Source organism: Triturus cristatus, chromosome 1_2 (genome assembly GCF_964204655.1).
Source record: "Triturus cristatus chromosome 1_2, aTriCri1.1, whole genome shotgun sequence".
In the NCBI taxonomy this organism is placed as follows: Eukaryota; Metazoa; Chordata; class Amphibia; order Caudata; family Salamandridae; genus Triturus; species Triturus cristatus.
The window spans coordinates 348,458,858-348,478,068 of record NC_140580.1 but is presented as its reverse complement, the minus strand read 5'-3'; positions in this window follow the sequence as shown (position 1 = coordinate 348,478,068).

Genomic DNA, 19,211 nt, shown 5'->3' with positions numbered 1-19,211 from the left:
ATTAATCAACCCCACATCTACCCCTCTCGCCTCCATGGCCAACCAAAGCTTCGATCTGTTGACACAATCAAAAGCTGATGAGAGGTCTATGAAGGCGAGATGAATCGAACCAGGATTTACCACAGTATATTTATTGAGTAGTAGACACAGGTTAAGACACTGTGTAGTGGTCGAGCGTCCTGCGTGGAAACCATACTGACAATCTGTTAAAATCTTATTTTCAACCGCCCAATCCTTCAGCCTAGTTAGAATAGCACGCCCCATTACCTTCACGACCGAGTCTATGAGTGATATTGGTCTGTAACAACTCGTGTCGTTTCTGTCCCCTTTTTTAAAAAACGGCACTATGGTAGACCGTGCCCAGCTATTTAAACAGCCTTCTGAGGCTGCCGCATTAAATACCGGACAAAGAATAGCTGCCCAGAAATGGGGATCTGATTTATATAAATCTGGAGGGATCCCGTCAGGCCCCGGAGCTTTGTTACTTGTCAGACCCTTTATTCCATCCAAAATCTCCAGTTCAGTAAATGTTATGGTGGAAGCGGCTCTACAACTCACTCTACTATCATTAAGGTCAGTCGGGCAATCAAACATTGCTTTAAAGTGATTGACCCAATCACTTTCGCCAATGTGGGCCACCAGACCACCACCTCCCACTTGGTGGAATAAGGGACCGTTTACAGTCTTCCAGAACCTAGTACTATCTTTTAGAGTGCTACTGTCTACTAGTTCTTCCCTAGCCTCTTCTTTTAATGAGGATTTACGGAGTGCTAAGGTATCCCTATACGACCTTCTCAAAGTGCGTACTGCCACTGAGTCTCTGGGTTTTTTTTCAAGTGCTTCTCTTAATAGTTTGGCAGCCTTGGAACAGTTTTTATCGAACCATTTAGGGCCATGGTTACCATTTTGTCCTGAACTTGTTAACAATAGTTTAGATATTTCTGTAGATAGGTTAAAAAAGGCATCTAGAACGGATCTGGCCATTGATCCTGCGGTTATACAGGTGTCTATTTCTCCCAGGCAATGGGTCTTTACTTTTTCATTGAAAACACTGGGCGATATTTGAGTCCACTTTAACCTCTTTTTCCCATCAGTAGGTCTTAAGACTCCTGTGACTGGTTTAAAACATATAGGATCTGACAGTATACCTCCAAGGTAAACCGACAGCGGATTATGATCGCTAAATTCATTAGTTAAAATGAAAAAATCCCCTAAGTGGGGAATTAAAGAAGATGAAATCAAAATATAATCAATAAAAGTACCATTCCCTTTGCCTATAAAGGTTGGGATGGTATACAGTGTGGACGGGCTCATATAAGACATAGCTGACCCCATATCAAGTTCGCACAGCAAATCATTTAGTTCCTCACCATGTGATGTGTGCTCATAGTGTAGACCAGGTATTAGCGGGCAGCCTAAATTTGCTAAACAGGTAGTAGAGGGATTACCGCATGGGTGGATATTAAAATCCCCAGTAATAATCAAACTGTGCAGGATATTGGCCATATTTTTTTTATAAATATAGCCAGGGACTTGATATTTCCTCCTTCTTCCACTGTAGATGGGGAGTTATAAAAGTTTATTATCCCCCATTCTACATGTCCCTTCCTTAGTGTGATTGCTAAAATTCCGGGGTGGGAATGGGTAATCAGGCGCACGTCGCATTTAATGTCTAATGAGACATATGTTACAAGGCCTCCCTTGGGCCTGCCACTGGCCGAAGGAGAGGCCGGAACAAAAAAGGCCTGATAACCATCTAGGTAATGGTTATTATCCATATCCCATGTTTCCTGTAGGTTTATAATCCTATACTGGGTAACAAACGCAATCCAGCGCGGATCACTACTTTTCCTGGCCAGCCCGGCAATGTTCCAGGATAAGATATTATTTCTAGGGGTCAGAGATTTATCTGTTGCTTTATCTTTACTTTGAACCTGTATAGGGATTTGGGAGTCTATTTCACCTGAGGCCTGAGGGGTTAGTCAGTCACACTCATCAATATCTGACAGTGGCTGAAATCTGTTCATTAACTCTAATCCTTGAGAAAAAGGAGGATTAACCCTATTCCTCAGGGGTTGAGGGCGAATATCTGATCGACAAAAGGGATTCTGTCTCATGGTGTCCCTTAAGTATGTGTGATCTTTGCTATTGATATCAACTCTATGTGGCCAGGGTTCCTGAGGGTAGAAGTATCTAAGGGACAAAATCACTATGTTAGAACCGGAACCCGGGTAACCCATTTGAAACTCCTGTAGAAATTTTTTGGCAGTGTGTGGATTATCAAAATTCACAACGATACAATCACCATTATGTGATTTAGTCCCTTTGCCGATCCATTTAATTCTACGGGCCATAATTATGAATCTATTAACATCCTGTCCCCTATATAAGTTGTTGGTAAACCATTGATTTAGTTTATTTTTAAGTTGATCAAAATCTTCTGTGACCCCTTCCTTCAGTTGGGGGACATTACTCAGGATTACAGTATAAGGTGCGGACTCCCAAGGAAGATCAATCGAGTGGGATTCCTGCAAATGATATTCGGAGGATATCCGTTCCTGATTGATCATAGGATTATCAATGGTACTATTATGTTTTTTAGATTCCTGTGGCCCCGGAGTAGGTCTAGATTCAGTCAGTGGAGGAGGCTGGACGGCTATGTTGGCTGGGACCTCTCTTCTCGTTACTGGGTCAACCTTATGTGCCTTGGAATTGCCACCTGAGGACGCCTCTGCTATGGTGTTTTGTGTGATGACTGGTCTACTGTCAGGTTTCCCCCCACTGTTCCTTTCTATAATTGCTAGTCTATCCTCTATACTTATGAGCTTTTTTAAGATCGGATCCAGAAGCTTTTTTAGTAACATTTCAAGAGTTTCTGAGTTGCCCTCGTATGCCTGGCTACCCTCGATAACTTTCTTAGTTACCTGTCTCGCCCCGGTAATATTAAAAATGTCAGTAATGTCTGGGATTTGGGCGTTAGCTGTTATCCCACCCTCGTTTTCTTGTACACCCACTGGCTCATGTTCCCTTTATCCCTTCTTTCTGGGGTTTGGAACCTTAATTGTTTTATTTTTGCCCTGTTTCCCCCTGGTAATCATCCCTTTGTCCACGACCGCTACTTCCTCAACCACAGGAATATCCGTCTCCTCAATGGGCTGAGACAGCGATATATTAATCGAGGAGCCCTCAGTAACACCTAGTTCTGGTAGTGAGAGGAGTTCCGGTGTAGCTGATAACCTATTCGTAGAACTGAGGGGATCTAAGGAAAGTCTACGTTCAGTATCCAGGATCTCTTGGGTCAATACAGAGTTGGCCCTGGATAAAAAAGCATCCAAGGTACCCACCACCCTGTTACCCAGAGTACCCTTGACTTTGTTCATTATCAGTTAAATGAGGGGGATATTTCAGACAACGTGGCTTTCAGAGTGCACAAATAAACAAAGTATGGGGCAGACAATCCAACACGAATAAGAACAGTACCTTTGGTAATTGTTAAGTCTCTTCACTGATCACTCTTTTGAGAAGCTCCAGCCATAGAACGTGGCCCAGCCCAGCCTACTCCAGGCTATGACGGGCAAGGACGGGCCCGCCCTTGGCCCGGGCTTCGCCCGGGCGCTGCCCGCGCGCGTCCCGCGCTGCGGGGGCACCCGGCGGCTTTTCAGTTGTTCCGGCCCGCCCGGGTGACATCACGCGCTGCGCCGGTTCCTCGGAGTGCTGGGTAGGGTAGTGCGGTAGAGCCGTTCCCCTCACGGCGTTTCAGGAAGAGTCCAGGAGCAGGGTTCTCCCACTGACAGAGCCGTTCCCCTCACGGCGAGTCGAAGGCAACAGGTAATTGACTCTGTGATTTTTCCCAGGCGCGTCCCGCGCTGCGGGGGCACCCGGCGGCTTTTCAGTTGTTCCGGCCCGCCCGGGTGACGTCACGCGCTGCGCCGGTTCCTCGGAGTGCTGGGTAGGGTAGTGCGGTAGAGCCGTTCCCCTCACGGCGTTTCAGGAAGAGTCCAAGAGCAGGGTTCTCCCCTGACAGAGCCGTTCCCCTCACGGCGAGTCGAAGGCAACAGGTAATTGCCTCCGTGATTTTTCCCAGGCGCGTCCCACGCTGCGGGGGCACCCGGCGGCTTTTCAGTTGTTCCGGCCCGCCCGGGTGACGTCACGCGCTGCGCCGGTTCCTCGGAGTGCTGGGTAGGGTAGTGCGGTAGAGCCGTTCCCCTCACGGCATTTCAGGAAGAGTCCAGGAGCAGGGTTCTCCCACTGACAGAGCCGTTCCCCTCACGGCGAGTCGAAGGCAACAAGTAATTGACTCCGTGATTTTTCCCAGGCGCGTCCCGCGCTGCGGGGGCACCCGGCGGCTTTTCAGTTGTTCCGGCCCACCCGGGTGACGTCACGCGCTGCGCCGGTTCCTCGGAGTGCTGGGTAGGGTAGTGCGGTAGAGCCGTTCCCCTCACGGCGTTTCAGGAAGAGTCCAGGAGCAGGGTTCTCCCACTGACAGAGCCGTTCCCCTCACGGCGAGTCGAAGGCAACAGGTAATTGACTCCGTGATTTTTCCCAGATTCTTTCTTTAGGGCTGTGGTTGACTTGCCCTTGTATAATAATTAACAATATTTGTGCTAACTATTGAGGTGCTCGAAGAGAGTGCCAGGGGTGGGAACTGCATTATGTGAATCTGTGGGATAGTGCTGAATAATGTGATAGTCATAAACTGCATCTTTCTTCCATTAACCCGATTGGTCCAATTTGTATGATTCCTGTAAAATTTTATTGATATAGTATAGTGCAGTACACGTGCCCAGGGCATATAAGTTAAATGCTACTAGTGGGCCTGCTGCACTGGTTGTGCCACCCACTTAAGTAGACATTTAAACATGTCTCATGCCTGCCATTGGAGAACCTATGTGTACAGTTTAAATTGCCATGTTGACAGGACAAATTAAACCTCTTGCCAGGCCCAAACCTTCCAGTTTAATACATATATACGTCACCCCTAGGCCCTAGACAGACCAAGGGCAGGGTGCAGTGTATTTAAAAAGTAGGACATGTACTTTTAAGCTTTACATGTCCTGGTAGTGAAAAACTATTACATTTGTCCTACTGCTGCAAGGCCCATCTCTCCCATAGGACAACATTGGAATTACCTTATTACATTTTATAAGTATAATTCCCAGTTGTAAAGAGGTAGACTTTTCAAGTTTGGTGCCTCCGGAATCACAATTTAAATCCTAACTTATGTTGTAGTCAGATTCTAAATTGCAATTTTGAAAATGCCACTTTTATAAAGCTGGCATTTTCTTGCTTTAGGAGTTGTGAGCCTTCTGCCTGTCTCTGATCACATGTCTGTGGTGGGTGATATTGGGCATTGTGTATTCACCCTAGACAGTCACACACAATGGGAGCTTAGGTGTGACTTGATGGGCCATCCTGGGAGGATGAGAGGAAAGAGCTCGATGCAGCCTCACTTATACCTAAATAGAGTGTGTACTGTCCCCACACAAAGGGCTACATACCCCCCCCCCCCTGTAGAGAGTCTGGAACCAGGGCAGGAAGGGACGCCATCTGTGCACTTCAAAGGCATCTCTTATAAGAACTGAACCTGAGACACCACCACTTCTGTACACCTCTGTACACCTCTGGCCCTGTGGATACTCTGCCAGGAAGAAGGAATGCTGTACTGCTGAAGGGACTGCCACTCTGCTTGCTTGCTACTCCACTGGACTCCTGCATTGCTGTGCTGGCCTGTTGCCTGCTGCCCTCTTGCCTGGGTGAGAAACACTCACCAGTGGCTCGGAGCGGGCATGTATAGGTAACCACATGTAGTGTACCTTTTGATGAGAGTGTGACTATAAAGGACATCACCCCCTTCTAGACCAGTAAGCCAATATCCCCTAAAGTCTATGGATTTCATTGAACACTAGAACCAGAACCAGGGAGGAATCACCTGGGTTATAAAGTAGTTGACACTTTCACAACTCTTAGATGAAAACAATTCTTCATACCTCTACTTATATACTGACATAAGTCATATTCACTTTAGCTAGGGATCTTGATGCCCTGAAGAATGCCCAGACATTTTGGCTTTTAATTGGCAGAAACATGTTGACAGTTAAGGAACTGGTTTGAGCCATTGTCCTCATCCTATCCGTTCAGATTTTTTTTTTGATATACCTGGTGTACCACTGAAAAAAGATAATAACCTGGCAACACCAAGGTGTTTTTAATAAGATCCAGATGCTGCCTTTATCCAGTTAGTCTTATTCAAGAACTCCCCCCTACCCTAGAAGTTTTTAAGGAGGGCGAGTCCGCCCTGGTGTTATTTATCTACTAGAGTGAGGAGAGTATACCAATGATGAAGCATGACACTATTATGTTTGTGAGGTTTCCTCTTCCATAAAGGATGACTTCTTTTGTAAACCACAGCTTAAGCTCTAAAAAAAGGAAAATAAGTTTTGTTGGCTTCTAATATAATGAATGCAACGATGAGGGTTACAACTATGCGTGCACCAGAGAGTAATATCTAGTAGATAGTTATTAACTTGCAATTAATAGTCTCCTGCTCACTTCCTAGTGGCCCACCGTTAAAGCCACCTGAATACAAAACTTTTGAATTATAATGGAAAGGAGCGGAGTAATATTACATAATATAAACAAATAAATGTTGTAGTACAACAAATGAATTTATATTATTTGTTTTTATTTCTCATTCTTTATATTTCTTAATATTGTTCCTTCCTGATTTTTTCAATTATTCAATCATTAAATAGTGTTCCAATCAACTAATACATTGGTTTTCATCTAAACCTATACATGTACAACTGTTACATTAATTCCAACTAACAATATTCAAAATTTCAAACAATATAATAAATCCGTTGAGTGAATATTGCTCAATGTACATAGCCATACAGCCGACGCGTTTCGTCCTGTCTAGGACATCGTCAGGGCTGTAATGAAGGAGAAAAGAAAAAAGAATATCGTATCACTCTCCATTATTCCATGTATGATTCTTACTAAAAACCTATACAAGGAAGACATGTATCCCTAGTATACAGAATATACCTATTGAACAATACAATCATTAAAATAAAAATCAAAAATATCCATTTATGATCGAACAGTGTGAACAATTATTTTCCATTCTAGTGATGAGCTAATCGCTCCTTTGACCCCTGATTTTCCAGTTGTGCCCTTGGTCCCACCCATGGCCGTATTATTCCTTTCACGTTTTCCATTACAGAGAGGATAACCCACAACATCCTGCCTATAATATAAATGTTTACAAAATCAACATTCATTTAAGAACTCACAATTTATTATCAAACTTAAAGATATAAGCTCCAATTCAATTTTATATTTTCCAAAAATTGACCCTTTTGTCATAAAACCACTCTACCTCTCCCCTCCTGCTAATAATATCCAAAAGCTTGCATTTCTCTAATAATTATTTCTCACCTTCATATTACATGGAACAATCCTTGCACAACTATGCTTTCCTTTACTTTAATTCACCTCTTAGTTTTCCGTTGCTTTGTTTATTGTCACCAAATTGTTTTTTTTTATCCCAATCAATCCTTCTGTATACGATTGATTAATCTAAAATATATAACAAAAGATGCATTAGTAATAACAATCCTTTCCATCTTTCCATTAGTAAGTTGACACGTCCAATTTCCTTATCGTACCTATAATCTTATGTCCTCACAACTCCCACATCTGATCCAATGATCCCGCTCAGTTGCTTATAATCGCCATTATCCGTTTGAAACCTCCAGGCTTCCATCAATATTATTGCAAATTCAACTTGTTTGTTATCCTCCTGTTCACTGACTATTTAACTGTAAATGTAACCAAAAGACACCACATTAATATCACTACTATCAATCCTCCAAAATTAAAATAAAATGCCCTATTACAAACACGTACCTTGCAACAGAAAACCCTCGTGACTTGCAGCCGGTCCGATAGCCTAGCTCTGTAGCCTGATACCGCTAACTCTCCTTTTGAAGGATTCATCAGCCCTGCTGTGAGGATCAAGACCAGTGCATTGCAGTCATTGCATGGATTGACAACGACGCATCGCCTCATCTGCCCACGCATTCTCGATGTCTGCGCAATCAGTATTAAAGTACTTTTGTTCAGCAGGTCTCACTGTGTCTTTGTAGCCACCCCATGCTCTATAGTGGTCTGCCTGAAGTTTTAACTTAGTCCCGATCCAGCAAGACCAGATATCCCAAGTAAATGCTTATTGCTTTTAAGCACTAATTAATAATTTATTCTTTAAAAATCAATAGCTCAGGTTTGACTGATTGGATTGCTCAGGTCATTGCCAAGCATGCCATCCACAGACATGGACGGACCCACAGCTACCCTCAAGGAACCTGAGATCTCCCCATTCAAATGGAACCAGAGCCACTGGATAGAGACTCTCACATTAGTGAGCCACAACAATTGTATTTTGCATCATAAAAGAAGCCCATTACGGTGGGTGGAGAGCTTACTCTCCCAGATCTGTAAGAGGTGACATTATGTCCGTCTGACCGCTGATTTATTTTTGATAAACAAAATGTTATTGTTGTTTACAAAACTGTTACAACTTTAGCCTTCACACACACATTTGAGTACAGATTTGCACATAGCTCTGTATACAGTCACATTTGTGAATTTAAACTACCCCAGAGAACTCCACCCATTTAACTCAAATTTTGCCATGTTGCGGGGGCAGCCAGTTGCCTCCTAAATGGTCTTCACCATTTTGGCGCACCAATCCATCACTCTATGCCAGACCTCGATTACTTGAGTGGTAGCAGAATTCTAGTTCCGTGCAATGTCTCTCTCCGCCAAACGGGTACCCACCCCTACCAATGCACGCTCCCTCCTGTTCCCCCCAACACACTCCAGGATTTCTAAGTGAACAACTCGGGCCGAGGCCTCAATTTGGCACTCCAGCACCTGTGATAAATTTAAAAAATGGATTCCCAGTAAGCCTCGTGTAGTTTGCAAAGTTTGCGCTACTTCGCACTATGCGAATTGCACGTAGCACAGTGCAAATACGCGTAGCGTAGCGTAGCGTAGCGTAGCGTAGTGCAGCGGTCATTTTTTGCTTGCTTGCGGTCCTCAACATCAAGTTGGCGACCGCGAGGAAGCAAAATGACATCCCGGGGAGACTTTTTCCTCGTTCGCGATCAGCAACATCAAGTTGCCGATCGCGAGCGTGGAAAATAAACCTCCCGGCGAGATTCTCAATGCGGGGAGGTCACGTTTCTCATTGCGAGTGGTCGCGTATGCTTGCGACCGCTCGCGATGAGAAACTGCCAGTCTGCGTTGAGAAAGCTGCTGCTCGAGTAAAAATCTACTCGAGCGGCAGAAAACTATAGCTCGCACTGTGCAAGATGCTGTTTTCAATGATTGCACAGTGCCGGATGCTTGTCCACACTGTGCAATCATTGAAAACGGCATCTTGCACAGTGCAAACAGGGTACTACGCAGTTCGCGAAGTGCTATGGATAGCTCGCGTAGTGCGAAGTGCACTTTGCGTAGCTACGTGTAGCGCTACTTCGTGAACTTCGCCCAGGGTTAATTCCCAGTAACACGCAATTGCTCGACAGGACCATACCATGCGAAAAACGTCAGCTGCCCCCTCTTTGCATCGCGCACAGGTGGCTGTCGGGTGCCTATAAGCCTTTCAAAGCTTCACAGGGTTCAAGTAAGTGATATGCATATATGTTACCAGTAGTTAGGAACAACAGATCCTATCCCTTCTTTGTAAATTGTAATTTTATGGCCTTTTAATTTGTTTGAATGTGTCTTTTTAAAACACTTATTTATGATATTTTGCTATATGATGTTTCTTTGATATATTTCTGTACTTTTATGATCTATTTGTTATCTGGATCGAATAAAGCTATTGACTGACTGACTGCCTAGTATGCAAATAATTCAGCTGGTTTAGTTGCAATTTGGAGGGGATAACTAGTTTTCTTGGGGGCCATGAGGACTTCCCTCCAGTCTCCGCCTTTCAGATCACCCACCAAGATTCTCACTTGGCCCACAGCTCTGTAAACAGGCCTGGTGAATTGACTACAAAGGATCTGTACACTCTGGATATGCCTCCCTTTCCCAACAGGCCCATCAATCGCTGCGCCTCCACCGGGCTCAATTCTGGGGGCCTTCTGATGGAGTCACCATAGGAGAGTAATGCATGCCGTAGTTGGAGGTACCTGTAGAATTGGGTTTGGTGTAAGTCAAATTCTGCCTGTAAGTCTGGGTATGATTTCATATGGGTACCCTGCCAAACATCTCCCAACTGTTCCATGCCGTTAAGGCCCGTTTACAGAAACCTTCAAGCTGTGCCACTTGACACAATCACCTAAATTTCCATGAAGGGATCATCAGTGTGAGCTTTCTGTTTCACACCGTCCTGTGAAGCGCCGACCTCCATGTTGGGATTACCACTCTTGATAGTTCCAACAGTGAGGCCGGGAGAGACTCCCTATAAATCCAGTTCTTGATATTATGGGCTCCCTTGAGCGCCAGTTCTGTCAGCTAGGTGTGGTCTTTTCTCCCACCATAGAGCCACTGACCTCTGATTTGTGACTTATTATAATTAAGCTGAACTGTGTTTTGTTCTGATATATTATTAATTACATTTTATTCTGGGCATTATACTATTTACTGGTTTATATGAATATATGTCTGACTTCCACCCATTTAATTCTTTCTTTTGTAATGATTTAAACCTTTAATACACATTCAAGGTTTAATTTTAAATGTTTGTTTCATTTTCAAAACTCAATGTGTTTTACATCTTGCTTTGTAATGTAGACAAGCAGGTCCAGTTAAGGAGTAGCAAAATCCTTGGGGATTAGCACTGCTGTTTGCACCATTAACATCATAAGACTGAAAGTTTGGTTTGACCTGCTAGTTTGCATATATGTATTTGTAGCAGAAGCAAAAGCCACCGATTTGTGAATCAGAAAAGAAATGTGTGGCCTTCAAGTTATAAATATATCTCAACAAAAACACAGGAATCCGGTGCACTATATTTTTAATAGAATATAGGACTTGCAAGTTACACACAATGCTTCTATGTAGTCACATTACTCGTCTGTAAGGTAATGCATTTTTTGGGATGTTCAGCCCCACATTTTTTTACTGCTGATGCTGGTTTTTTTTAACTCTGAGAGTGCATTGAGGTCTGCTAACAAGACCTTAGTGCCAATGTTCTAACCCCATACAAAGTGTAATTTGAATTGGCTATTCCCAATTGGCAAGTACTGAGTAACTTATAAATCTCTATCATATGATACACAGGGTACCAAGGGCATGTAAGGCAGAGTGTCCACCCAGGGCTGCAGCACTGATTGTGCCGCCCTATGTGCGACAAAGTACAAAAATGGATCCTAGCCTCCCACTGCAGACTGGAATGGCAGTGTTTGCACTGCCAGTTAGGCTTTACCATTCAAACCAACAGCAAAGCCACCACAATTTTTCTTGGCAATATATGTAAGATTTCCCTAGGCAAGGCCTAGAGAAAGAGCCCTAAGCCAGGGGGCCATATATTAATTTTGACATGTATACTAAATTTATGTCCTTGCTGCAAAACCCCTCAAATTGTCATTTTTGTGTGGAAAAGTTAGTAGCCCCATTGGCTAACACAGGGTTGCTGGCTGGCACCCCAGCCTGGCTACCTTCTAAATAGGACTACATAACTTGATACTGTAAGGTATCAAATAACTTGCGGCATTGAACCGGACCTGATGCCCAGCTCGTACTTAATGTCATTATAAAGGTAGAGCAACTTTTAGAAAGTTGGTCATTCTGTGCCTAGTGGTTCAGTAGCCTCACACAGGCTTTGACCCACAGACAGCTTTCCGCCCATCTGGGGAGTTTTGTGAATGACTCCCAGGCTAGAATCAAACACAGCCTGCCACAGGGTGGGGTCTTACCTCCCCTTTGCGAGGAAGCCAATCCATGTGTTAGGCCAAAAGGCGAGTTTCAAAGGGTAAATGGTGATAACACTCCTGAGGGGCTGCTTTTTTCCCTAGACTAGCTGGAGACAGGGCCAGAGAGGCAAAAAACATCTCTAACCCATTTTTTCTGTGGGCTTGTAGCCCCCAGGTAGGCAAATCTCTACGGTAAGCTTCTGAGGAAGAGTCCCGACATCTCGAGAATGGCTAGAATAGTTCCCTCTGGGATTGTCAGATGCCACACATTCGCCCAAAGGGAGGAGACCAAGTAGCCCATTATCTAGTAACCGCGTGGTCCCCTCAGGGCACTTTAGTAGGATAAATAGGGCATCCCTGGCACCCTGGACCTGTAGATCACCCAGGATTTCGAAAGAGGACCTAGAATTGACTGCACTGCTGCCCTTGCAGCTTCACAAACAGAGACTGTACCATCTGCTGAACTGCAACTGCTGCACTTTGAGCTAGTGAAGTTTGGACTGTGCCTGTGGCTCCTATCTTGGGGAAAAGTTGATCCCCGGCCCCTGACCAGTGAAGTGACTCAAACGATCAAAATGCTGATCTTCTGGAACCAGCTCTAGGACTAAAAGAGCTGAAGAAGCCCAAACTGACATGTTGCTAGGCACCGGAGAAGATTCACTGTCAGCTGCCTCAGGGTGCCACAATAGACCAATCCTCAATGGCCAAACATTGCACCTGAGTCAGCTGGACTCAAGAGTGCCATCAGGGTCTGGATTGGTCATCCACGAGGGACACTAAACCCACTAAAGGATTTGACTCCAATTGCTGTATCCGGAGATCTGAAAGCCAGCCACCGCTGCCCTTCTACCCCCTTAAATTGGACATCATGAGACCCAGAACTCAGTGGACCCAGTTGCCCCATATTGTCTGTGGACCTAGAAACCACCACAAAGGCTCCCCTGCAAGTGGAGCATCTTTGAGCATCTTTTCATCCTGCATCCACAGCATTAGGACCACTCAATTGTCAACTCTGGCGGTTGTGCTGTAAAGGCTGGAACTGGACTGGTAAACTCTCTACTCGCCAGCTAAATGTCCAAAGTATCATTATAAACTGCCTATAACATCTTCCTGTCAGATCTGATAGCCCAAGTAAGGCTGGAGTAACCAAGCTAACTGTTTCAAATTATTGAAAGGTTTGCAAAGTTTTTATTGACCAATGCTTGTTTACGGTTGAAATTAAAAGTGATAAAATCTTTAAAAATCTATATCTCTGGAACCCTCTAGTCGATAAAGGACCCTAAACATTTGTAAAATTGGTGTTTTGTTTCTTTCATTGAGTTGTGTTCCTTTTTATTTCATTGTCTGTTGCTGTTAAATGCTTCACACTAAGTTCCTTTGTCTAAGCCTTGATGCTTTAAGCCACAGCTACCCAGGGTTGAGCTTAAGGTTTGAAAACTAGTCTGAGTGGACTCAATAAAAGTTTTTGTGAGTGTATTCCACGATAAGGCTACCTATCCATATCATGTAATAGATCCTCACACTGTCTCAGAAATTTTATGACCAGGTGTTAACTGTAGGAAATTGGGTTACTGGTTGAGGAGGGTGAAACTCTACTCAAGCAGCAACTACAAATCTTGTCAGGGTGAAACACAAGCAAACCTCAAATTAGCCTGAGCTTAATCCTCTGGGAGCTAGGCACAAAAACAGTCAGGTTTAAATTAGAGGCAATGTGCAAGGTATTATGCAGCACTCAAACAATTACACAAAGTGAAAACACAACACAAGAGAAATCCCACACCAATTTTGCAAAATAAAGTATAAAATATTTAACACCAAAATGAAAAAATCCAATTAGTTGAACCGGAGATAAGCAATTTTACAGATTTAGGTAAAATTAATGATTAAATGCGAAAGGCGTCTACTGTGGTTTTCTGGTCGAGCCGGACCGAGTCAAAGTCACATTTTCAGGCTAACCAGGATGAAGAGTAGGCCGGGCTACAGGGACCAGGTTAGGCCCAATGAATAAAGTACCTTAAATCCTGGTTGCGGTGCATTGTGAGGTCCTGCATTGAGGATGTGTTATGCATTGGAGAGCTGGGGCTGCAATGCAAGCTCCTGCATCGAGGATACATTGCGCAGTGGCAATTCCAGGGAGGCTGCAGTGCGAGGTCCTGCATTGAGGTTCGGTTGTGCAGTGGCTGTTTCAAGGAGCAGTTGGACTGTGATGCAAGGTGCTACATTGATGAGGAGTTGCGAAGCGGCAGATCTGAAGAGCTGCAAGGTCCTGCATCGAGGATGCATTGCACAGTGGCGGTTCTGATACGAGGATCAATGCATCCCGCTGCATCTGTTCTGCTTGGGTCACAGCTGGGCTGGCAGAGCCCTTTCAGGCTCACTTCCAAGTGTCCAGGACTTGGTGGCACCATTGGGGTGTAACACTCAAAGTAGACAGACTGCAGATGCTCGGTTTATGGTGGTTGGAGCCTTTTCTGTCCCTAAGGCACTGATCAGGAGGCCAGCCAACCAGCCCTTAGAGTCTCTCTGGTTTTCCTGTGTTCTGGGTTCAAGATGCAGGCCTAATCCTTCTCACTCAGGCAGCAGGGGAGCAGAGTAGTATAGTAGCTTTTTGCAGCAGAGCAGCAGAGCAATCTTTCCAAGTCAAGTCTTCCATAGGTTTGGAAGTGTACTGTAGGGTTAGGTCTCAGGGTTCAATATTTATACCTGGTGCTAGCTTTGAAGTAGGAGAAGTTTATAGAGGGTTCCTTAGTCAGAGAACCTAGGAACTTTTCTCCTCTCTGCCCTGGCCCCAGCTTGTCTGGGGGAACAAATTTAAATCCAGTATTTTTAAAGCGCACAGCTACCCGTAGGCATCCCGGCGCTGGGGGCTGTCTGGAAAATTAAGCGAGCTATTGCCCAGAGTCACATGGTGCTGGGCTGACCTGCTGCCGGTGCCGGGGATCGAACCGTGATCCCCAGCGTCCGGCGTCAGTCGCCCTGGCCACTGCACCACACCTCTTCCCAAATGACTGTTGTGAACCCCTTTGTGAGTGTGTTGAGGCAGAGCCTTTGTGATGTGTAAGTGTGGTATGTAACAGCTCCTCCCACCTATCAAGTAAAAGATGGACCAACCTGCCAACACCTATGCCCACTTTGTCTCACTTTCCGGGAATAATACACAAAGACCAACTTCCAGCTACATCTTCTCATGTGACCCCGGGACACAGGCTGCAGTCACCAAATGGTTGGCACAAAAAAATGTTAACTTTCTAAAAGAGGCATTTTTTAGAATTGTGACTTAAAATCCAACTTTAACATTAATGAGGGTTTTAAAATACAATTCTTTAGAGACAAAACTCAACATTTCTAACTGCTTTCAATTGAAAGTTATCACCTATTAAATGTAACAAGGCAACCCAGTGTTTTCCTGTGGGATAGGTAGGCCTTAGAGCACTGAAAAACTAATTTGGGAGCTTTTCAATACGAAGACATATAAAATCAACAAGTACATGTCAAACCTTTTATATACCCTGAACCCTGTCCTATACGCTGTATAGGGCCTACGTTAGGGGTGAATTAGATGTATTGAAAAGGGAGGTTTAGGGCTGGCAAAGGTTTATTTTGCCAGATCAAAATGGCAGTTCAAAACTGCACGCACAGATGCAATGGCAGGCCTGAGGTATGTTTCAAGGGCTACTTGAGTAGGTAGCACAATCAGTGCTGCAGGCCCACTTGTAGCATTTAATTTACAGGCCATGGGTATATGCAGTACAATTTTACCAGGGGCTTGCAAGTAACTTAAATTTGCCAATTAGGTTAAGCCAGTTTGGCCATGTTTAAAGGAGAGAGCACAATCACTTTAGCACTGGTTAGCAGTTGTAACATGTGCAGAGTCCTAAAGCTAAAAAAAACAAATTAAGAAAAAACAAGGGGAGTAAGGTAAAAGGTTTGTGGAGACCACCCTAAAGCTGGCAGGTCTAACATTAACATAAAGTCTGTGTAGCATGACCATTAACCCACTACGGTGCCTTTCAATATTATACGCTGACAATTGCTGTATACACAAAGATTTCTGCAGAATACGCCGCCATCTTAAGCCATTTTTTACCAGCACATACCATTGTCTTGCAGCTATATAGTAGAAGAGACAGCTTAGCAGTTAATGTTCCTGATATGATAACTGAGGGCAAGATGAGGTTCACAGATCTGAAACGTGTTGAGGTCAAACTAGGCTTTATTCTGCCAGCAGTGAATAAACACTAATGAGTTGAAGAATGATCTTGTTTTTAAAGTATGAGAGTGTAGGAACAAATGGTATATTAACAACCTGTGTAAAAGTTGTTTCAACTACTAAGCGACTGTATTCCACCTAGGGGAGAGGAAGGCAATATGGGTCCAACGTCAACGATGGGCCACATTGTTTTCCAGAGGCCTAATTCAGATGATTCACACTTAAAAAGTAGGGTGCAACAACCACCATCACAAAAGTCTGCTACGGGGTCCATTATTTCCTGCCCTCAGTACCCTTGGCCTTTGCCCCCGGCTCAGAAAATGATCCAGGTGGGCCCACGTGGTGAAGCTGTGTGTAGGGCTCCCATCCTGGAACAATCGATCCCCAGGAACTTTAAAACAGGGGAAAAAATCGAATGGCGGTGAGATGAACTCTAACCAGAACCTAGTTAATATACATCTCCCACCGAAATCTACGCCATATGTTTTGGTCGTGGGAAATGTGCCAACCCTTTTTCCAGGTGTTGAGGAAGATTTTTTCTGAAGAATAATGTTTTGCCCTGGAATGTCTTGTTACACTACAATGGGCCCACGGGTGGGAAAACATATTAACATGGTGCGCAGGGTCAACTGGGTGGGAGGTAGGGGGGGTAAAAAAACCTACAAGGCTGATTGTGTCATCATTAATTTCAACAAACCACATGTTGCAGAAAGGAACTTGGCTTCATCCTCATTTTACATCGATACCACCCCAGGACCTTTGTCGACTATCATAGCCCTCCCTCTTGTTTTTTTTTACAAACCTGAGTATCCAGGTTGGAACAACATGCTTTACAACTGTGAGGTCTCGTTTGGAAGGCAGATTTCTATTAACCCTTCTTTGATGCATTCTAACATCATGGTGCCCCGGAACAACTTGAACCATGCTTACCGGGCCCCACATGGAGGATGGATGTTCACACCGCCCCTCCTGGAATTATCTAACAGTTTTGCACCTTTGAGCACCCTGGATGCCTGTGATTGACTGAGTGGGGCTGTCTCAGTGGAACTAGGGATACCAAATCCCAAGCAGGACACTTTTTGGCAAGGTTTTAACATCATGGGTGGAAGGGTCTGTAACTTTATCTCGTGGAACATTGCTGGTTTGGCGAACAAGTTTTTAGACCCCACATTGTTCCTTTTTATGAAAGAGTTTAACCTGATTTGCTTACAGGAAACATGGGATACCAAAAAACATTTCCACCTGGAGGGTTTTAAATCTTTCTTTGTACCGGCTATTCCATCGAGCTCAAGAAGATCAAAGGGTGACCTCATAATTTATGTTTCCCTTGCATTACAGTGTAATGTATCAGTGTTGCCTATGGACAAGCCCTGCTTACAATCATTGTTGTTATACAAAGAGTCTGGCAAATTGGGACTTTTGAATTTTAATAATGCAACCTCCTATCCAATGGAAGCCTGTAACATATCTTTGTTGGGCCTCTTTTTAAGAAATCAGCTTAAGGAAGATTTCAGTAATCTTATGATAGCCGGAGACTTTAACATCCACGTATGTGGGGACCCAAGGGAAATTAACCTCATTAACTTGGTCTGCCCACGGGTGAAGGGTAGTCATTTCTAGCATACTGTACAAGGTGACTCCCTCAATGACATATTATATGAATTTGATTTATCCTTATCCATGTGCATCTTAGAACCATGTAGTAAGGTCTCTAATCCATCTTTTGTAGAGAGTGGTAGCAGCACAGTTATTGATTTTATCTTGGTCTCGACACCGCTCCTCGACTTGATCTCGGGTTTTACCATCGAGGACAGCATACACAGTGATTAAAATCCCTTATGTATGCACATTAGTTGGCCCCTACTGGCTGCTACCGAGTGGGTCGGGAGCAGAGGGGTACTGAAGGTAAAAGAGGAAGAAGGTTAAAACGGGCTCAGATATCCCCGGAGTCATTCCATGATTCCTTATCTGCTCGCTGTGATATCAAGTTAGAATTTTGTTTAGCCCCGTTAACAGATCCGGGCAATATTTTAGAAGCTTTTAAGAGTATTTCCTCCACAATAACATATCTTCTCAGTGCCCCTGTGCGGCGAACTGCTACTCGGGTTCCCAGATGGTTTGACTAGGATTGTTCCAGGGCTGCCAGGAACTTGAAGGAAGCGGTAGGCTAAAGTCCAAGGGATATCACCCTAGTTGAAACTCGCAAAAGGGAGTATAAAGCTGTATTAGCTGGACGTAAGGCAGCAATGAAGGAGGAAACATGGAGGGACTTAATTGAGGCAAGCACCTTGAAGAGTTGCGTCAAGTTTTGGGGCATAATCAACAGCCCGTTTTAAAATGAGAATGCAGGAATTATGGTGGCGACACACATAAAAGAAGAGAAATGGGTGCATAATTTTGAGGTTATGTTTCAGATTCCCCCGGAGAGGAATAGATCCCTTGGTGTAGTGGCGGGGAAATCTGCCTTGATTGTTTTGGTTGAAGAGGTAATGAAGGTCTGTCTAATAATAAAGCACTGTGCCCTGATGGTATCCCGCCAGATGCATATAAATCTTATGTGGAACCTTTGGGCACCTGTTGTAACATCCGTTATTAATGCGGCGGTTAGTAGTGGCCCTCCTGGTTCTTGGGCCAGCTTCACTATTGTTCCGGTTTTTAAAAAGGGTGATAAAGACAGCACCCACTGTTATAGACCTATATCCCTGTTGGATTCGGTGGTTAAGGTGGTGGGCCGTGTTCTTTTAGACAGGCTGAATGGTTGGGCAGATAATAACAATATTTTAACCGATATCCAGTACAGCCTTCGTCCTGGTCTGTCAACCGTGGCCCAATGTCTTAACTTATTTTTGATTCTTTACAGAAACACGGTTGCCCGCCCTGGTACCATTTACTTGGCTTTCATGAATCTGTCTTCCGTGTTTGACTGTGTGAATAGAGCTAAGCTCTGGCAGACCATGTTGTCTTTGGGGATGGACGGCGATATGCTTTATTTTTTGGACAACCTCCATAGGGATACTGAGGCCGAGGTGCGATACTCGCAGGACCTCAAGGTCTCCTGCTAGTTCCTGATA